Source organism: Jaculus jaculus, chromosome 19 (genome assembly GCF_020740685.1).
Source record: "Jaculus jaculus isolate mJacJac1 chromosome 19, mJacJac1.mat.Y.cur, whole genome shotgun sequence".
Lineage (NCBI taxonomy): Eukaryota > Metazoa > Chordata > Mammalia > Rodentia > Dipodidae > Jaculus > Jaculus jaculus.
The window spans coordinates 37,427,164-37,449,917 of NC_059120.1; the positions used below are offsets into that span (position 1 = coordinate 37,427,164).

General features: G+C 43.2%; 1 pseudogene; it reads left to right on the forward strand.

Annotated features, from left to right (window-relative positions):
• The first annotated feature begins 3,898 nt into the window (after positions 1 to 3,898).
• LOC101612505 lies at positions 3,899 to 22,356 on the forward strand (annotated as a pseudogene).
• Positions 22,357 to 22,754: the final 398 nt, after the last annotated feature.

Below are 22,754 nucleotides of genomic sequence, written 5' to 3' on the forward strand. Positions count from 1 at the left end.
CTTCTCTTCACCAACCTAAGGTCCCGCCAGGCGCCCCGCACGCACGCGTGCCCCGACCTTCGAGGGACTGGCGGGAAAGCGCGGGCGTCGCGCGCTCCCAGGGCATCGGCTGGAACCGAGCTTCTGCCCGGAAGCTCGGACGAGCCGTTAACGGCTAAATAACCGTCAGCCGCCAGCTGCGCACTTCTCGCGAGAGTTCCCTCCTCCCCGCGGCCGGCTATCCGGGGTTCTGTTCTCTGAACCTGTGCTGCAGCAGAGCATGCTGGGAGCGCTCTCAGGGACTAGCCCAGAGAAGAGAGGAAATCCATCTGCTCCTAAAGAGGTCACAGTCTTAGGAGGGTGAGTGGCCGCCAACAGTTACAGTGCTGTATAATCACGTAAAAGTGCACTTTCAGTGGTACATTGCTTACCCAACTTGTGAAAGGCCCAGGGCTCAATCCCCAGCATTGAAAAAAAAAAAAAAAAAAAGTGGAATTTATAAGTCCTGAGGACAGGGAAAGTGGTGCTGCAGATGGCAGGAGAGGCCTCTTCGGTCCTTCATGCTTGAGGGAAAGCGTCCTTCCTGCCTGAGGGAAGGTGGGCAAAGGCGCCAGAGTTGTGAGATTCTCGTGGCTCCAAGAAGTGTGGGATAGGAATGGAGGAAACCCTCAAAGGCGTGTGTAAGGGCTAGAGAGGTGGCTCAGAGGTTAAGGCCTTTGCCTGTGAAGCCTAAGGACTAAGGTTCGAACATTCCCCAGAACCCATGTAAGCCAGATGCACGTGTCTAGAGTTTGTTCACTGTAAGTTCAAGGCCAGCATGAGACTACTTAGTGAATTTCAGGTCAGCTTGAGCTACAGCAAATCCCTACCTTGAAAAACCTAAAAAAATTTTCCAGGCGTGGTGGTGCACGCCTTTAATCCCAGCACTCGGGAGGCAGAGGTAGGAGGATTGCCATGAGTTCAAGGCCACCCTGAGATGACAGAGTTAATTGCAGGTCATCCTGGACCAGAGTGAGACCCTACCTCGAAAAACTAAAATAAGAAAGAAAGAAAAACCTAAAAAAAATTTTAAATGCATTTAATCCATTTGAGCTGGAAAGATGGTTCAGAGGTTAAGGCACTTTCCTGAAATGCCTAACGACCTGGGTTCAACTCCCCAGTACCCACGTAAAACCAAATGCACAAAGTGGAGCATTCATATTAAGTTCTTTTGCAGCAGCTAGAAACTCTGGTAGCCATTCCCTCTCTTTAAATAAATAAAATATTTTTTTCTTGAAAAGAAATGAACCAACTCTCTCCAAAGGTAAGTGACAAAGAGAAAGCATTATTAAATAATATAAAAGCACTTTTAATGATCAGCTTTTAGTTTAAGAACCCCTCTTAATGTTTCCTTGTTTGTTTGAATAAAGACAATAAATTTGTTAACATCCACACATTTCAGTTGCTGCCAATTCTGCTTCTGCATTATGCAGTGTTATACAATATTTACAAGGAGGTGTGTAGACACCCACCTGTGGGTAATCTGTGGTGCATTTGTGCTCTCACAACTGCAAGAGAAACCTAAATTGTTAATATTTTATATTTTATTGCTATTTTGCATGTATGTGTGCACACACATGTATATTGTGCTGAGGATTGAACCCAGGACTTTTTGCATGCATGGCAAGTGCTCTGCCATTGAACAATCTCCTACCCTTTGGTATTGGTTTTTAACTCCCAACAATTCCCTGTAAATGATTCAAAGGGATGTGACAAGACTAGAATTAGAAAACTGCAATGAAGAGGAGATTTATGTAACAAGTGTAGCTACTTTTCTGGTTGGACAGAAGATCAAGGAGATACAGTCTATCCTGGTGCAAAGTTATGTTAAGAGTCTGAGACAGCTGGCCACATTGTATCCACAGTTAGGAAGCAGAGACAAATGAATGTTTGTGCTCAGCTCCTGTCTCCTTTTTACTTTTTGTTATTCAGTCTGTACCCTAGCCTATAGGATGAGGCCACCCACTATCAAGGCACATTCTACCCCCTCAGTTAATATTCTTTAGAAATGCCCTCACAGATGTACAGTGACACATAGTATATGTGTCCATTCCAAAAGGAAGGAAGGAGGGCATAGCAAAGGAAAATTAGACCAAAGTAAGACCAAAGCCCAGCAAAGCAAGTACTAAACTCTCCAGTTCCATGTCCAGCATCTGGGGCTCTTAGTGGGATGAGCTTCTTTATTGGGCTGGCTCTATCCATGCCTACCTCTTTTCAGTTGTCATTCTATGATCCTGGCATCTCCTGCATTAAAACAGGCTTCATGTTCACAGCTCCTGTTTTAATTTTTTTTGTATTTATTTGAGAAAGAATACACACATGCCAAGGCCTCTTGACACTGTAAACAAACTCCAGATGCATGTGACACTTTGTACATCTGGCCAGAATATAACACAAATGGCCTCTAGTCCAATTACTGATAGAATCCTCTTTTCCCTCTGAAACACCATGAGCTGGAACTTCATAGTCCACATTTGTATTGACACCCTGGTCCATCAAAGTCCCACCAGAACTTCCTCTGAACCTCTCTGTCTATAGCATTCAAGGGTCTTTCTAGCCCACATATCCAAACCTTTCCGAATTCCTCACACAAAATTGCTTGAAATGACCACAAACCACATGGTCATGTTTGTCACAGCAATAATCCCATTTCTTAGTACCAATTTTCTCTATTAGTTACTTGTCTCATTGTTGTGACCAAATAGGTAACAACAGCAATGAAGGAAGTAATTATTTTGGTTCGTGCTTTGAAAGGATACAGCCCATCTTGACAAGAAGGCATGGCAGCAGAAACATTAAGTAGCTGGTCACATTACATCATAAATACACGTATGTTTTGGCTCAGCTGGCTTACTTCTCATTATCCCCCCTTTTTTTTTTCCAGTCCAGGACCCAAGCCCATGGAATGGTGCCACCCATGTTCAGAGCACAACTTATGCCCTCAGTTATTACTTTATGCAAATTGCCACATAGACACATCCAAAAGTGTGCCTCACTAATCCTCTATAAGTGTTCTTAATCCAACTAAGTTGACAATTGAAATTTACCATCACAGTAATGTTAGCTATTCTTTTTTGTTTGTTTGTTTTCTGGTTTAACAAAGTAGGCTGGAATTCACCATAGTCTCAGACTGGACTTGAACTCACAGTGATCCTCCTACCTCAGCCTCCCAAGTACTGGGATTTAAGGCATGTGCCACCACACTCAGGAAAGAGAGACAGAATATGTGCACCCAGGCCTCCAGCCACTGCAAATGAATTCCAAATGCATGTGCTATGTTGTGCATCTGGCTTTACATGGGTACTAGGGAACTGAACCTCAGGTCATTAGGCTTTACAGGTAAGTACCTTAACCACTGAGCCATCTCTATAGCCCAGCTATTCTTTTTTAAAACAGCTATTCATAGTCCATATGGACCTTTTTTTCTCTAGCCCTACTTTGGGAGGCTCTAAGATGCCTCTTCATAGCAACATTAGCTGGTTTTGTATTAGATTTGCTATGTAATTATGAGGGGTAAACTGTTTTTTTGCTGGGATAATTTTTTGTTGGAAATTTTAGTTCCATCTTCCATTGGATTTCCAGACAACTCATACTTTGCATCATTACTTGAGACAGGTGTTTCACAGCTTTTTTCTTTAACCACAGGAACAGTTCAGGACTAATTTTTAGGTTACTCCTAAAAGTTTTGCTGTATTGGTTTCTACTATTAATAACAGTTGCTCTCAATTTTTCTTTCTACAAAAGGGGCTTCTCCTCTTGCCTGCTGATCTCACTCCATCTGCCTGCTATGTCCTTCTGGTGCACCATATGTCCAAAGCCATTTAAGTATCCCCTCCCCCACTTCTTCCCAATTATCTAAAGTAATATGACCTTCTGTAATATGGCCTTTCCAGTGAGAACATTGTATAAGTTCAACAGAGACAAGAAGACCGGCAGTACCTCCCAGTACTACAGGCTGCAGTACTACAAGCATCAAGGTGAGTAAAACAACAAATAAAGACTGAATTTCTGGTGGTGGTGCCTTTTCCATGTAGACTGCTCCTCTGCAGGGTTGGGCTGCAGCCCTGAAAGATGACCCATTCATACCATGCATAATGGAAGGGAAGCTTCTAGAAGAGGAACTGTGACTGTAAATGCAGCAGAAACACATCCTTTCAGAAAAGCTTTTTGAACTAGACCCTCAGAAGATCAAGGGTAAATCCTTCTCCTGTTCCAAGCCAGGCCACCTAACTGGATACAATTGCCTGGAGATTAAATTTACTTTTCTTTCCTTTTTTCTTTTCTTCTCTTTCTTTCTTTTCTTTTTCTTTTCTTTTCTATTTTTTTTTGTTGTTGTTGTTGTTGTTGTTTGTTTGTTTATTTGAGGTAGGGTCTTAACTCTAGCCCAGGCTGACCTGGAACTCACTCTGTAGCCCTACGCTAACCTCAAACTCACAGCAATCTTCCTACCTCAGCCTCCCAAGTGCTGGCATTAAACGCATGAGCCACCATGCCCAGCTAAACTTCCTTATCTTTAGAAAGGATACCCTCTCACAACTCAACAAGATCACAGTCCACCCTTGCCTCCCTCAAGACAGAGACAAAAACCCAATGATGCTTCCTCTAAAAGCTCAGGATGAAGAGGGACTTTTTGTAAGTATTTCCAAGAGGAATCTCATGTCCCCACCTCTGTGTCAGTATACAAATTCGAATATGTATTTTTCCTTGAAATAATCTTAAGATATTAATGGCCAGGGGGACTTAGGAATTTTGGGATATTTCTCTGGTGCCCCAGCTCCCTTTAGCTAGGGAACCAGACTGACTATGCTTATGCTTTGAGAATTCACAACAGCTTGGGGAACAATAGCACAACCACAGTAGCAAAGGCACAAGCAAGAGCAGACCAGGAGAGTGGCAGGCTCTCCCTGGGAACATAGAAGCTCCATAATACTATTTGTACTTTTAAGAATATAGTTGGTGGGGCTGGAGAGATGGCTTAGCGGTTAAGCGCTTGCCTGTGAAGCCTAAGGACCCCAGTTCGAGGCCCAGTTCCCCAGGTCCCACATTAGATGCACAAGGGGGCACACGCATCTGGAGTTCGTTTGCAGTGGCTGGAGGCCCTGGCGTGCCCATTCTCTCTCTCTCCCTCTATCTGTCTCTCTGTGTCTGTCACTCTCAAATAAAAAATAAAGAATATAGTTGGTTAAACTACAAAACACACAAACCAAAAATATACTGAAAGCAGTTAGAGAAGAAAACCAAGTCACATACAAAGACAAGCCCATCAGAATAACAGCAGGTTAATCAACACAAACATTAAAAGCCAGAAGGGCTTAGAATGATGTATTTCAAGTTCTGAAAGATAACTGTTAAAGATTACTTTGTCCTGCAAAGTTATCCATTGAAATAGATGGAGAAATAAGGACATACCACAACAAAATCAGGCTAAAGGAATATATGAAGACCAAACAGCTCTAAAGAAAATACTTGAAAGGATACTCCATGCTGAAGAGAAAGAAAAGCCCACACATAAGGAACCTGGAAAAAAATAAGCCATACTCAAATACTAGGTAATACAAGGAGTAAAGGTAAAACCAGAAGAATTGCAAAACAAGAAAAATGGCAAAAATAAATACACACCTTCAATAATAACTCTTAATATCAACAGCCTAAATCAAAAGACACAAGTTTGCAGACTGGGTTAAAAAGCAGGATCCTTCAATTTGTTGCCTCCAAGAAACTCACCTTTCCACAAAAGGTGGACACCATCTTAGAGTGAAAGGTTGGAAAATAGTGTTTCAAGCAAATGGCTTAGAAAACAATCAAGTGCTGCTATCCTAATATCTGACAGGGTAGACTTCAAACCAACATTAATTAAGAAAGATAAGGACTTCCGGTTAAGATGGCAGCATAGGTACCACACCAAAGCAGCCTGGGGGGGGGAAAAGACCAAAAAAACCCAGCAAAATACACACTTTTACTAAAAAGTGAGGTGTATAGGAAATTGAAGCAGCAGCAGAGAAGTAGAAGAGAACCAAGATGCAAAAATATATACATTATAACACAAGAAACACTAAAAAGCAAGACGATATAAATCCACCTAAAAGTATTAATGCATCAGAAATGACCTCCAGTGAGAACGAGTTAGAGGAAATGCCTGAGAAAGATTTCAAAAGAATGACTGTAAATATGTTCAAAGAAGTCAGAGAACAAATCAAAAGAGTCAAAGAGGAAATCAAAGGAATCAAAGAAAATGCAGGACACCAATTTCATGAAATAAAGAAGGCAATACAAGACGTAAATAAGGAAATAGAAGAAACAGTCAGAATTACTAGCAATGAAGAACACAGTTAGTGAAATAAAAAACTGTAGAAAATCTCACCAGCAGAATGGATGAAGGAGAGGACAGAATATCTAAGCTAGAAGACCAGGTGGCAGATCTAATACAGTCCAACAAAGAGAAAGACAAACTTATAGAAAAGTATGAGTGGGAATTTCAAGATATTCAGGACACTATGAAAAGATCAAATATAAGAACTCAGGGCATAGTAGAAGGAGAAGAATTCCACTCCAAAGGCATAGTAGGTGTCTTCAACAAAATCATAGAAGAGAATTTCCCCCAAATTGGGAAAGAGGTGCCAATGCAGATACAGGAAGCCTTTAGAACCCCAGCCAGACAAAACCTGGAAAGAACCTCTCCTCGTCATATTATAATCAAACAACCAAACACACAAACCAAGGAAAAAATACTGAAAGCAGTTAGAGAGAAAAATCAAGTTACCTACAAAAGCAAGCCCATCAGGATTACAGCAGATTATTCAACACAAACTTTTAAAGCCAGAAGGGCTTGGAGTGATATATTCCAAGTTCTGAAAGATAACAACTGTCAACCAAGGTTACTTTATCCTGCAAAGTTATCAATTCAAATAGATGGAGAAATAAGGACATTCCATCACAACAGCCGGTTAAAGGAGTATTTGAAGACAAAACCAGCTCTACAGAAAATACTTGATAGAATCCTCCATGCTGAAGAAAAGGAAAAGCACACATATAAGGAACCTAGAAAAAAACAAGCAATACTCAAATACTAGTTAACACAAGAGAGCACAAGTAAAACCAGAACCACAAAAAAAAAAGAAAATGGCAAACATAAATACACACCTTTCAATAATATCGCTTAATATCAATGGCCTCAATGCCCCAACAAAAAGACATAGGTTTGCAGACTGGGTTAAAAAGCAGGATCCTACAATTTGTTGTCTCCAAGAAACTCACCTTTCTACAAAGGATAGACATTACCTTAGGGTGAAAGGTTGGAAGACGGTGTTTCAAGCAAATGGGCCTAAAAAACAAGCAAGGGTTGCTATCCTAATATCTGACAAGATAGACATTAGTCAAGAAAGATAAAGAAGGTCACTTTATATTGATTAAGGGCACACTCCAACAGGAGGCCATTACAATCCTAAACATATATGCACCTAACACGGGGGCTCCCAAATTCATCAAACAAACACTATTAGAACTAAGGTCACAGATAACACCAAACACAGTGGTGGTGGGTGACTTTAACACCCCACTCTCATTAATTGACAGGTCATTCCGGGAAAAAATAAACAAAGAGTCATCTGTACTAAATGAGGTCATAGAAGGAATGGACCTAACAGATATATACAGGACATTTCATCCAAAGGCTGCAGAATATACATTCTTTTCAGCAGCACATGGAACATTCTCTAAAATAGACCATATATTAGGACACAAAGCAAATCTTAACAAATTCAGGAAAATTGAAATAATTCCTTGCATTCTATCTGACCACAATGGAATTAAACTACAAATCAGTAGCAAGAAAGGCTATAGAGCATACACAAAATCATGGAAACTAAACAATGCACTACTAAATGACGAATGGGGTCAATGAAGAGCTCAGGAAGGAAATCAAAAATTTCATAGAATCAAATGATAATGAGAACACAATGTACCAAGACCTTCGGGACACAATGAAGGCAATCATAAGAAGGAAATTTATAGCTTTAAGAGCCTGTTTTAAAAAATTAGAAAGTTGGGCTGGAGAGATGGCTTAGCGGTTAAGCACTTGCCTGTGAAGCCTAAGGACCCTGGTTTGAGGCTCGGCCCAAGGTCCCACGTTAGCCAGATGCACAAGGGGGCGCACGTGTCTGGAGTTTGTTTGCAGAGGCTGGAAGCCCTGGCACGCCCATTCTCTCTCTCTTCCTTTATCTGTCTTTCTCTCTGTATCTGTCGCTCTCAAATAAATAAAATTTTTAAAAAATATTTTGAAAAAAAGAAAAAAAATTAGAAAGTTCACAAGTAAACAACTTAATGCTTCACCTTAAGGCCTTGGAAAAAGAAGAAAGCAAACCAAAAATCAGTAGATGGAGCCGGGCGTGGTGGTGCATGCCTATAATCCCAGCATTCGGGAGGCAGAAGTAGGAGGATCATCATGATTTCGAGGCCACCCTGAGACTACAGAGTGAATTCCAGACCAGCCTGTACTAGAGTGAAACCCTACCTCAAACAACCAAAAAAAAAAAAAAAAATCAGTAGATGGGAAGAAATACTACAGAAGAGGGCAGAAATTAATGAAATAGAAACAAACCAAAAAAAATCCAAAGAATCAATGAAAAAGAGTTGGTTCTTTGAAAGGATAAACAAGATTGATATGATAAATACTTAGCAAATCTGACCCAAAGGAAGAGAGAAGAAACACAAATTTAAAAATTAGACATGAAAATCACAACAGATACCAGAGAAATTCAAAAAATCAGAGGGACGTACTAGAAGAACATATACTCCACTAAGTTTGAAAATCTGAAAAAAATGGATGATTTTATTGATTTATATGACCTTAAAGCAAGATGCAATTAACCACTTAAATAGACCTATAACAAGTATGGAGATTCAAGCAGTTTTTAAAAATCTCCCAACTAAAAAAGATCCAGAGCCAGATGGGTGCACCAGTGAATTTTACCAGACCTTCATGAAAGACCACCAATGTTTCTCAAACTTTTCTATAAAATAGAAAAGGAAGGAATGCTACCAAACTCCTTCTATAAAGGCAGCATCACCCTGATACCAAAACCAGACAAAGAAAGAACAAAAAAAATGAAAAAAAGGAAGAAAGAAAGGAAGGAAGAAAAATGCAGACCAATCTCCCTCATGAACATAGATGCAAAAAGTCTCAACAAAATATTGGCAAATAGAATAGAAGACTATATCAGAAAGATCATTCACCCCAACCTTTATCCCAGAGATATAGAGATGGTTCAATGTATGCAAATCAATAAATGTAATTCACAATATAAATAGACTGAAGGACAAGAATTATATGATCATCTTATTAGATGCAGAAAAAGCATTTGACAAAATCCAACATCCTTCATGATAAAAGTCCTACAGGAACTGGGAATAGAAGGAACATATCTCAACATAGTAAAGACTATTTATGACAAACCTACAGCCAACATAATACTAAATGGAGAAAAACCTGAAACTTTTCTACTAAAATCAGGAACAAGACAAGGGTGTCCACTATCCTCAATTTTATTTAATATAGTACTGGAGGTCTTAGCCATAGCAGTAAGGCAAGAGACGCACATTAAATGGATGCAAATTGGAAAGGAAGAGATCAAGTTATCACTATTTGCAGATGATATGATTCTATACATAAAGGACCGTAAAGACTCTACCAGCAACTTGTTAGAGCTGACAAACACTTATAGCAACATAGCAGAAGGCAAAACAAACACACATAAATCAATAGCCTTCCTATATGCTAACAACAAACACACAGAGGATGAAATCAGAGAATCACTCCCACTCACAATTGCATCAATAAAAAATAATTCACAATTTACCCTTCTCAGAGTCGGTGTTTCCAATTCTTTGCTAACTCAGATAGGTTGAGGTCAATGAGTATGGGATCTCCTGCATCTTTATAGAATTTAATCCCTGCCTGGCTCTGTAGCCCTGCATCAATGCCAGTGGCTCAGCAGATTTAGTATTAAGGCTTTCTTAATGCTGTGGAGAAAATAGTCACATCAGTGCTCTAACTTCAACTTAGACTGATGACTGACATGCTTTCTCATTTCTGACACTCGCATGAGAACTTTAGGTCTCTTAGCACACACCCTCCAAGTCTGCACATACTCTGCTGAAGGAGGATAAGAGAAAGCTAGCTTCTTTATTTATTTATTCATTTATTTATTTATTAGACAGAGAAAGAGGGAGAGAGAAAGAATGGGTGCGCCAGGGCCTCCAGCTACTGCAAACAAATTCCAGATGCACGTGCCCCCTTGTGCATCTGGCTAACGTGCATTCTGGGGAATCTAACCTGGGTCCTTTGGCTTTGCAGACAAGCACTTTAACTGCTAAGCCATCCCTCCAGCTCAAAAGCTAGCTTCTTAAAGACAGTTCCAGTTAGAACTTCAGGCCTAGAGAAAACCAGGAGATGCCACCCCATATGCCACCTCGTGCTGGTACAAGAATTGAACTCTTGGCAGGAGTGGAATTTGTGTCTGATTGAGATTGATCTACAGTGTTCCCTGCTGCCCACAGTCCAGCACACTACCTAGATAGATGGCCCAGGTGAGCTGGCCCTGGGGCCTGCCCTCCAAATCTCCAAACAAATCAGGTCTTACCCTTGCATGCCTGAATCTGATGAAAAAAAAATCCGTTGTCAGTCACTATAAAGGCTGCATTCAGGCCATGTCCCCTCTCTGTGAGACTATCCTAGCCTTACTCTGTGCTGGTGGGTTCCAGCTAGGCTGGGGGGCAGGAAGGGAGCTTGCTTCTTGGTCAGCTTCTCACTTTAATCAGGTGTGTGATTTTCCTCTGGTCTCTGAATCTACCACGTGCCCATTTCCCTTACACTCCAGATCTACCACATGGGAGCTTTCACCTAACACTAGGCCTATTAGCTGTGAAACCTCTCTAAGCTCGGGGTGACCATGGGTACAACTCTCTTTCCTCCTTAAGATTTCTTATCTGGATTTCTTGGGCTCAGCTTTTTTTTTTTTTTTTAATTTATTTGAGAGCAACAGACAGAGAAAGAGGCAGAGAGAGAGAGAATGGGCGCCCCAGGGCCTCCAGCCACTGCAAACGAACTCCAGACATGTGTGCCCCCTTGTACATCTGGCTAACATGGATCCTGGGGAATTGAGCCTCGAACCGGGGTTCTTAGGCTTCACAGGCAAGCGCTTAACTGCTAAGCCATCTCTCCAGCCCTTGGTCTCAGCTTTGATACTTTCTCTCTGCTACTCTTCCTTAAGTCACCACCCTTTGTTCTTCTACCTTTCTTCCATGGGGAGACTCAGGGTGGATGCTATGGGTGTTCCTCCTAAATCTTCCCTACGTGAGCTCCTAAATTCCATCCTCCACGTGCTTGTGGCTCTACTCCACTCTTTCCTTGAAAGCCTGATTTTCTTTTTTTTTGTTTTGTTTTGTTTTGTTTTTTGTTTTTTGAGGTAGGGTCTCACTCTAGCCCAGGCTGACCTGGAATTCACTATGGAGTCTCAGGGTGGCCTCGAACTCACAGCAATCCTCCTACCTCTGCCTCCCAAGTGCTGGGATTAAAGGCGTGCGCCACCACGCCCGGCTTCTGATTTTCTTAAATGAGCTAGTGAACTACCCTCCACATACTTGTGGCTCTACTCCAGTCTTTCCCTAAAAACCTCAGTTTTGTCTTAAATGATGAACTATGCAGTGTTTTCCACATAAGAGCGTGTTCCCTACTTCCCACAGGTTTATGACTCTGCTCTAGCCTTCTTCCTAGATCTCACCCTCCTTTAAATAAAACCCACAATTTGTGATTCCTCCTTAAATAAACTTAGTAATTCAAAATTTATTCTTGAGTTTTTTTTTTATCAATTCCTTGTTAAAAATATAACAGGACCCAAAATTGGGGTTCATAAACTTGGAAGACCCCTCCTGAGCCCCAAATTCTACATCAGTGGTATCAGTACATACTATATGCAGATTTGGGTGCTTTCCTGGCCTTTTGATATAAACAGTTCCTTCCATTAGAAGAGGTTTTGGACAGCCTAGTTTATTAGAGGGCGTGCTGTATGAAAGCCTAAGATGGTGTATCAAATGCTGGATCATTCTGAGTTTGTCCTTGGAAAAGGAAAGAGAAAGTAAGAAGTTTCCATTTGTAGGGTGTCTCTTTCACAGCAAATTAGCTCTTAAAATAGGAAAAGAAATCTGCATAATAAGCTTTATCTTTTGATGTTTCGACTTTCATGTAAGTCCTTGGTTGAGCTCTATGTCTTTAAAATGCAAATTTTCTACCTTGTTTCTGTTAAGATTCATACGACTAGAAGTGCAGATTTAGGATTAAGGTTTGCTTAATGCTATGGTTAATGAGTAAGGACAAAATAATCAAACAAAATAATCAAATCTAGGGCCAGATCATAGTAGTTAAGGCACTTGACCACGAAGCTTAAGGACCCAGGCTTAATTCTCTGGGACCCACGTAAGCCAGATGCATCAGGTGGCTGATACATCTGGAGTTTGAAGCAGCTGGAGGCCCTGACTCACCCATTCTCTTTCTATTTGCTTCTTTCTCACTCTCTCAAATAAATATTTTTTTAAAAAAAAAAATGCATCTGGAGTTCGTGCCCTGTCATACTCATTCTCTCTCTCTCTCATATATAAATAAGTAAAAATAAAAATACCTTTAAAAACAATCAAATCATTAGCCAGGCATGGTGGTGTGCACCTTTAACCCCAGCATTTGGAAGGCAGAAGTAGGAGGATTGCTGTGCATTCAAGGCCACCCTGAGTCTACAGAGTGAATTCCAGGTCAGCCTGGGCTAGAGTGAGACCCTACCTCAAAAAAAAAAAAAAAAAAAAATCAAGGCTGGAGAGATAGCTCAGTGATTAAAGGGACTTCTTGTAAACCTGGCCTGGGTTTCATTCCCAGTACCCACATAAAGCAGGATGCACAAAGTGTCACCTGCGTCTGGAGCTTGTTTGAAGTGTCAGGAGACCCTGGTGTGCCCATACTCTATCTCTCTGTCTGCTTCTTTATGTGTCTCTAATAAATAAATAAAATATATTTTTTTAATTATCAAATCACTAGTCTAACTTTTAAAAGGAATGTCATGTCACCAGAACCAGACGGTAATACAGGAGACTCAGAAGAAACTTAGCTTCTTTTAGGCAGTTTCAGTTAGGGACAGAAGCCCAAGAGGGATCTAAACGATGCCCCCCTGCCCTGGCTGGAATGGAAGTCCTGTCTGATCCACATTCCTCTACAACAGCCACATGCCCCTGCTGCTCACAGTCTAATATAAGACACAGACCTCATGATAGTGGACAGCCTCTGGTGTCTGCCCTTTAAATCCACAAAGCTATCACGTTTCCCCTTACATACCTGAACCTGACAAAAGAATCGTTGTCTGTGGACTGTAAAGGCTTGTATGGGCAATTTCCAGCCCTCTTTGCCCCTCTACCTCTCCTCCATCTGGCCCTGGGGGCGCTACTTGGATGCAGGTGAAGCTTGCTCCCCGCCCCCACCCCCACCCCCACATACCCACCCCGGCTGGGGGCGGGGGGAGAACAGAGCCCTGTTTCTTGGCCTGAGTAATTTTCTGTCTCTACTTTAACTTTGAGTTAGCGTCTCACTTTTATTTTAATATTTTATTTTTCTTTATTTATGTGAAAGACAAAAAGGGAGAGAAATAGGAGAGAATGGGTGCCACCAGGGCCTCCAGCCACTGCAAATGAACTCCAGATGGGTGCGCCTCCTTGTGCATCTGGCTAACGTGGGTCCTGGGAATAGAACCTGGGTCCTTTGGCTTTGCAGGTAAACTCCTTAACTGCTAAGCCATCCCTTCAGCCCGTCCCTTTAATTGCATGTATGATTTTCCTCTGGTCTCTGAATCTACTACATATGCATTTCCCTTACACTCAAGAACTACCACATGGGTGTTTCCTCTAAACTGTGGGCTTGCAACCTCTGTAATTTCTCTAAGCTCAGGGTCTCATTTCTCATCTGAACTTCTTGGTCTCTGCTTTGGTATTTTCCCTCTGCTAGTCTTTCTTAAGCCACCACCATTTGCCCTTTTAACTTGCTTCTGTGGGGAGGCTCAGGGCAGAAGCTGTGTGTGTTTCTTCTAAATCTTCTACACAAGCTCCTCGTTCTATCTTCCACGTGCTTGTGGCTCTACTTGAGTCTTTTCATAAAAATCTCAAGTTCTCTTAAATGAATCACATGACCTATGCTCTGTTTTCCACACGAGTGCGTGTTTCTTACTTTCCACATGCTGTGACTGTTCTAGACCTTTTCCTAAATCCCAATTTGCCCTTAAGTAAACCCCACAATTTGTGATTTTTCCCTAAATAAATGCAATAATTTATCCTTCAAGAGTCCATTTTATCAACTCTTTGTTAAAAATAGGGTAGGAGGTGCTGGAGGGATGGCTTAGGGGTTAAGGTATTTGCCTACAAAGCCAAAGGACCCAGGTTCAATTCCCCAGGACCCACCTTAGCCAGATGCACAAGGGGGCGCGCATGTCTAGAGTTCACTTGCAGTGGCTGGAGGCCCTGGCCTGCCCATATTTCTCTTTTTCTTTCTCTCTCTCTCTCTCTCTCTCTCTCTCTCTCTCTCTCTCTCTGTCCCTTCTTCCGATGTCAAATAAATTTAAAAAATATAATAGGGTAGGACCCAAAATTGGGATTTATAAATTTTGAGGATCTACATGAACCCCAAACTCCTGCATCAGTAAGACCCTGTTGCAGGAGACTGTAGGTCTCAAGCTGGAGCTGAGCTGGTTGTCTCTTCCCTGCGTTCTAAGCTATCAAGGTGCTGGAAAGAGCTGCGCAGCCTGTTGAGGGAGAAAGTTATCAAGGGCCTTAGCCAGCAATGGACCCTGCAAGCTTTTCAGCTGTCCAGCCAGGCCAAATGTACCAACTGGTGAAATGGTGGCAAGTCTACTATAGGGGAAAGCAACTGCTCTCTGATTTGACTTGCCCGTATATTAATGATATTCTCACTTTTGGTTAGAGAAGCTTCTCTTTTCAGATGGCAGTGACCACTGGGGCAACACAAAACTCACTACAGTGAGCCAGGCATGGTGGCACACACCTTTAATCCCAGCACTCAGGAGGCAGAAGAAGGAGGATCACTGTGAGTTCAAGGCCACCCTGAGAATACAGTGAATTCCAAGCAAACCTGGGCTAGAGTGAGACCCTACCTTGAAAAACCAAAAAAAGAAAAAAAAAAAAAAGACTTACCTAAGTGCTGAGAAGTGGCTGTGGAATGTTCATCACTAAGTGAAACATCGCTATCACACCCTCCAAGGCTCAGGAACCATTGTGAAAGAGGCGGCAGAAAGAATGTAAGAGCCAAAGGAAGGAAAAGAGTGTTTACTGTCTTTCAGACACAAAGTAGCCTAAATATTTAGGACCTCACAGTGGCTAATGCTATCTACACAAGACATATAAACGGGAGGAAAAGGTAAACAGTGACATCAAAATAGAAGAGATTCTATAGTTGAAAAAAAGAAGGGGTTTAGTGAAGGGGGAAAGGGAGGGTAGTAGAAGGGATTATGATCATGGTATGTTGTTTATGGAAATTATCAGTAAAGAAGTTTTTAATGAAAGAGAAAAAAAGAGTTTAAACATATATGTTTGGTGAAAGACAAAAATAAGCAGAGTATTTGGTATTTTATTTATTTATTTACTTATTTGAGAAAGACTAACAGAGAGAGAGAGATTGGGTATGCAAGGGAATCCAGCCACTGCAAACTCCAGATGCATGTGCCTCCTTGTGCATCTGGCTTTATGTGGGTACTGGGGAATCAAACCTGGGTCCTTAGGCTTCGCAGGCAAGTGCCTTACTCACTAAGTCCTCTCTCCAGCCCTTTTAAAAATATTTTTGATATTTCATATATTTATTTATTTATTTGAGAGAGATATAGAAGAGATGCATTTGAATGAAAGGGATTTTATATGGTAAAATAGCTTTGTCCTAGAGTAAAGGATTGTTATAAAATGGGAACAGATGGATAAAGGCAAACCCAGGTTAAAGTACGTCACAAAAGGTCTGTGGACAATAAAACCCAGATACAAACCCCACATTTGTATTCTCTGCCAATTAAGAGGCAGGAATATATATTTTATTTTTTTTTTGTTTATTTTTATTTATTTATTTGAGAGCAACAGACAGAAAGAGAAAGAGGCAGAGAGAGAGAGAGAGAATGGGCACGCCAGGGCCTCCAGCCACTGCAAACAAACTCCAGACACGTGCGCCCCCTTCTGCATCTGGCTAACGTGGGTCCTGGGGAATCAAGCCTCAAACAGGGGTCCTTAGACTTCGCAGTCAAGTGCTTAACCGCTAAGCCATCTCTCCAGCCCAAGAGGCAGGAATATATTTTGAAAGAATTAAGTTTATTTTAAAGCAAGGGGACTGAACCTTTATTGAAAGGGGAAAGCCCTCCTGGCCTGAGTGAGTGATTGGTTGGTTGGGGCGAGTGAACGTGAGAGGCGCCTCGCTGGTTTGTGGTGCTGCCAGGACTGAATAGGTCTCAGGAAGCTGTCAGGCCCACCCACCAGGCAGGAAGAATAAAAGAGAAGTGATCGTTTTTCACCATCTTAATTTATCAAGGGCTCTTCTCCTAATCTGCCTGCCCAAGAAGCTGTCTCCTAGAGTGTTTCAACCCGGCCATCCCACAAGTCACCCTAACTGCTGTAGGGCAAAGGAGTGATGACCTCTAGAAACAGCTCCACGCTGATAGGAAGCAATGTTAGTCCACAGTCATTGGGAATTTTCTGGAGGGAGGGGCTATGTAGGAATACAAACCCAGCGTTTGTTTTCTCTGCCAATTAAGAGGCAAGAATGTATTTTTAAATTTTTTGTTTATTTTTATTTATTTATTTGAGAATGACAGACAGAGGCAGAGAGAGAATGGGCACGCCAGGGCCTCCTGCCACTGCAAAGGAACTCCAGACGCATGCACCACCTTGTGCATCTGGCTTATGATGGGTCCTGGGGACTTGAGCCTCGAACCGGGGTCTTTAGGCTTCACAGGCAAGCACTTAACCACTAAGCCAGCTCTCCAGCCCCGGAACTGCATTTTTTGGGGGGGCGGGGGTTCGAGGTAGGGTCTCACTCTAGCCCAGGCTGACCTGGAATTCACTATGGAATCTTAGGGTGGCCTCGAACTCACAGTGATCCTCCTACCTCTGCCTCCTGAGTGCTGGGATTAAAGGTGTGCGCCACCACGCCCGGCTTAACGGGGACTGCATTTTTTTTTTAATTTTATTTATTATTTATTTGAGAGCAACAGACACAGAGAGAAAGACAGATAGAGGGAGAGAGAGAATGGGCGCGCCAGGGCTTCCAGCCTCTGCAAACGAATTCCAGATGCGTGCGCCCCCTTGTGCATCTGGCTAACATGGGACCTGGGGAACCGAGCCTTGAACAGGGGTCCTTAGGCTTCACAGGCAAGCGCTTAACCACTAAGCCATCTCTCCAGCCCGGGGACTGCATTTTTAAGCACCTTGAATATCAGAGGTTGACTATTATCTTGGATTAGAACCAGTTGGCATCTGAAGAGCAGCTTAAGGTCCTCTAAAGGTTCACAGGTCTAGTCGGGGCCTTTGGATCCCTGGTCTGGAGGGTCAGTGGAGACTCTGGGAGTGTCTGGAGCAATCCATCCATAGTTTGAGGTGAGTGTGGTGTATCCATGAGTTCACGCCTGCCACTCACACTGCAGTAGGAGCAGATCAAATAACAAGGTGTGGTCCATCCCAGAGAGGGTGAACAAGGTCCTTGTTTGGTTATGGGGGTCTTGACCAGCACTAAGCCTCCTAAGCAGGGGATGGGCGGGAGGAGGGCTATGCTCCTCCTGGGAAAGCCCAGTTTGTTTGTATCTTGACATTTGTTGGAGTTTTGCCAGTTGAGTGACATGGGACACAAGTCTAGCTGTCTCAGGATCTAATATTAAGTCATTGGTGAAAAAGGGCCTGCCACATGGAGCTTCATAAAGGATTAAGCCCCGACAATTAGGAGGGTCTCTAAGCCTGTTTAAGGATAGCAGAAGTAACTTGGTACAGGGGGATTGTGTCCTTGCATGAGCTCCTTTTAGGTGCCTTTTTAAAAGTTGTTAGCTTTTTCTACTTTCCCTGAGGATATCCCCTTAGCCAGTCCCTAAGCGACCTCTGCCCAGAAGGCAGGTCCATTGTCTCTCTGAAGGCTCTTGGGCAGGCCAAGTAGAGGGCTTCTTGAGTGAGTAATATCTTCATCGCTCCTGAGGCTTTCTCAGTCAAAGTAACTACTAAGACTAAAAGGAGTTTGGAATTAGGGCCCTGCAGCAGATGAGTGAAATAAATTGCCAGTTTTCCTTCCCTAGGATGGGTGTTCTGTCTCTGGGATTCTGGTGGCTGTAAGTGCCTTTAGAAAGATTACTTTTTTTGACATATCTCACATCCTGATATTGTCTGGTGAATAGCGTCTCTGAGGCCTTGTCCTATAAACTTTTTTTTTTTTTTTTTCGATGTAGGGTCTCACTCTAGCCCAGGCTGACCTGGAATTCACTATAAAGTCTCAGGATGGCCTTGAACTCACAGTGATCCTCCTATCTCTGCCTCCCGAGTACTAGGATTAAAGGTGTGCACCGCCATGCCTGGAAACATTTATTTATATATATATACATACATACATACATATGAGGATTTTCTTGACCTAAGTGGTATAGTTGATGAAGAAACTTTACAATTTTCCATTGAAGTGACTTGGGTAACAGTAGTTGTTCCAAAGGAGAAAGCCACCACCCTAGGTGGTCTAGATACATGGCATCCATTCTTAACCAATTCCTCTGGAGAATATCTAAGCTATTCAGGTGGAATAGCTCTGGATCTCCCATTGCAGCTCTTTTGGTTTCAGAGTCAGCCACCCTGTTTCCTTTAGCTACTGGGTCATCTCTTTTTTGGTGTCCAGGTAGAAAAACTACATCCAAGTGTCTGAAGATCTCTTGGGAATTTTTTTTGTTTTTTGTATTTTTTGTTTTTTTGGGTTTTTTTTTCAAGGTAGGGTTTCACTCTAGCTCAGGCTCTCCTGGAATTCACTATGGAGTCTCAGGATGGCCTCGAACTCACGGTGATCCTCTACCTCTGCCTCCTGAGTGCTGGGATTAAAGAGGTGCGCCACCACGTCCAGCACTCTTGGGAATTTTTTTTTAAATATATTTTATTTATTTATTTGAGAGAAAGAGGGAGGGAGGGAGGGAGGGAGAGAGAGAGAGAGAGAATGGCACGCCAGGGCCTTGAACTCCAGATGCATGCACCCCTTGTGCATCTGGTTTACATGGGTCCTGGAGAGTCGAACTGTGATCCTTTGGCTTTGCAGGCAAACGCCTTAACTACTAGGCCATCTCTCCAGCCCCACTCTTGGGAATTTTTAACAGGAGTTCAAGTGGTACTTAAGAGGCCTCTTTCTTTCCATATTCCATATTTTTTCCATATTGCCACAATAGCATGAAGGATTAGAAAGGCTTATTTAGATTCAGCACTAATATTAACTTTTTCCCTGAGGTAATTCTAATGCCTTAGTAAGGGTTATTAATTTGGCCATCTTGGCACTGGAGTTTTTGGGCAGTGGCCCTGAATCAAGAACATCAAAGTCAGAGACTCCCACACAGCTTATATACCCTGTTTCTTTTATAAAGAAACTGCCATCACAGTGACCTTGGGATGACTCAGAAGGCACCATTGTGCTGAGAAAAAGTGGCAAAGGAGTGCTCAGCACTGAAACATCTCTATCACACCTTCCAAGGCTCAGGATCCATTGCAGAAGAGATGGCAGAAAGAATGTAAGAGCCAAAGGAAGGGTAGGACTCCTTACAACGTGCTCCTTCAGACACAAAATGGCCTGGATATCCATGACCTCACAGTTCCTGACACTATCTACACAAGACCATCATAATAGAAGGAAAAGATCATGACATCAAAATAAAAGAGAGACTGATTGAGAGGGGAAAGGCGTATTATGATGGAGAGTGGAGTTGCAAAGGGGAAGTGGGGGAGAGGGAATTACCATGGTTTATTGTCTATAATTATAGAAGTTGTCAATAAAACAGCCATCAGTATATAGCATTAAGTCAGGGTTCTCTAATGGCTGATCTGAGAGATCAGGGTGAGCTGCATAGCTCCCCATCAAGCCCTCTTCCCAAGAGTGACAGACTTCACTTCTCCCTCTGTTAAATTAGTGGCAGTATTTAAGAGTGGTTTTGGGTCCCTCAAGCAAGAGGGCCTGATATTTCAGCAATCGGAGATCTGACAGCCATAGATTCCCTTTAGAATTTAAAATACTCCCTATATCATGTCACATGTGAACTGTAAGGGGGTGTCCCTAGAGTCAACTAATGGGTTTTAGGGACAAGGAAGCCTATTACAGCCACTGCCCATAGATAACTGTAAGGTTTGGGAGTGACCAAGACCATGCAAACCGCTCTAAAGCAAAAATGGAAGCTTTTATTTGCGTAAACACGAGTTGTCAGGGCTGGCTCACAAGAGTGGAGCACAGCCAATCTGAGTTTCCAGATAGTGGGCCCAATAGGGCTTTTCAGTTGGGGGAAGGTAAGGAAGGGAAAAGAACAAAAAGCTACAGTGTAAGACCAGAACAGTAAGCGGACGGCCAGATAAGGGGGCAGGAAACCATGACCTGGGGGCATTGTTAGGCAAGAAAGGGATAATGGAATTCTTGAGGAATGTAGATAATTCACCATCCTGCTATCCTTGGTGAAACACAAGATGGACGAAAAGACATTCTCTATAGAAGCCTTGCTCCATGGGCATGTAGTTGAGCTCCTCTGGCAATAGCAATTCTTGGAGATTTTTCTGGCAGGTACGTGCTCCAGGAGTGGAAAAACTTCCTGTGCTCGGCTGGACTTCTGCCGTGGTGGTAGACACCTTTTCTACCAACACCATCCCTGACATCTTGGTAACACCTGTGGGAATCTCCTATGATCGGATCATTGAAGGTCACTACAATGGTGAACAGCTGGGAAAACCCAAGAAGAACGAGAGTCTTTGGAGTGTGGCGAGAGGTGTCAGGAGAATGCTGCAGAAAAACTATGGCTATGTCAGAGTGGATTTCGCACAACCCTTTTCCTTAAAGGAGTATTTGGAAAGCCAAAGTCAGAAGCCCATGTCTGCCCCCCTGTCTCTGGAGCAGGCTCTGTTACCTGTTATTCTTCCTTCAAGGCCCAGCAATGCCACTGCTGAAGGGCCGGAAGAGCCAGGATGAGCAGGTGATGAGCTCCTCCAAAGAAGGCTGATCACCAACCTGGCCAAGCACATTCTCTTCACTGCAAGCAAGTCCTGTGCCATCATGTCCATGCACATGGTGGCCTGCCTGCTCCTCTACAGACACAGGCAGGGAATCCATCTCTCCACTCTGGTGGAAGACTTCTTCATGATGAAGAAGGAGGTCCTACCTCGTGACTTTGACCTGGGGTGCTCAGGAAACTCAGAAGATGTAGTCATGTGTGCTATTCAGCTGCTGGGCAACTGTGTCACAATCACACACATGAGGAGGAATGATGAGTTTTTTATCACTCCCAGCACAACCATCCCATCAGTCTTTGAACTCAACTTCTACAGCAATGGGGTACTTCATGTCTTTGTCATGGAGGCCTGTATGCGGTTCTGAGTGAGCGAGGCTCAGGAGGCTCTGCTGATGCCCCCCGTAGCCTGATCAGCCAGGAGCAGCTGGTGCAGAAGGCCGCCAGCCTGTGCTATCTGCTCTCCAATGAAGGCACCATCTCGCTGCCTGCCAGACTTTTTACCAAGTTTGCCATGAAACAGTAGGGAAATTTATCCAGTATGGCATTCTTACAGTGGCTGAGCAAGATGACCAGGAAGATATCAGTCCTGGTCTTGCAGAACAGCAGTGGGACAAGAAGCTTCCTGAACCTTTGAACTGGAGAAGTGATGAAGATGAAGACAGCGATTTTGGTGAGGAGCAGCGAGATTGCTATCTGAAGGTGAGCCAGTCCAGTGAGCACCAGCAGTACATCACCTTCTTACAGAGGCTCCTCGGGCCCTTGCTGGAGGCCTGTAGCTCTGCCGCTATCTTTGCCCACAACTTCAGCGGCCCCGTCCCTGAGCCCAAGTACCTGCAGAAGCTGCACAGATACCTCCTGGCCAGGGCGGAAAGGAACATCGCAGTATATGCGGAGAGTGCCACATACTGTCTTGTGAAGAATGCTGTGAAAATGTTTAAAGATATTGGGGTTTTCAAAGAGACGAAGCAAAAGCGAACTGAGCAGTACTTTCCTACCTCAATGCAACCGGCAGAAACTCCTCGAGTACATTCTGAGTTTTGTGGTGCTGTAGGGAACTTACAGCAGCCACAGCAAGCGATGGGCAGCAGCTGAGTCCTGACAAGTTCCTCACGGGCTCCATCCACCCTGACCTAGAGTGGCAGGTGCTGCAGCGTGGCCAGGCCTGCCTGGCTCTGAGGTGACCTCCTGGAAGACAAGTGCCTTCCTGCCCCCTGTGGACCTGGGCTCTTCCCAACTCAAACATAGTGGTCTGCACAGAACCCTCTGGACCAGCCTCAGTTTGCTCCTCCTAACCAGTAGGTGACTAGGTGAAATCTCAGTAAGGCATTTTGGAGTTTATTAAAGATTCACATTTGAAGTACGACTTGTAAGGACTAATTACTGTGATGGACATAGCAGTGTAGATCTGACTTTTCTACATGTGGTGTTGTGGATAAGTCTGGTGTGTTT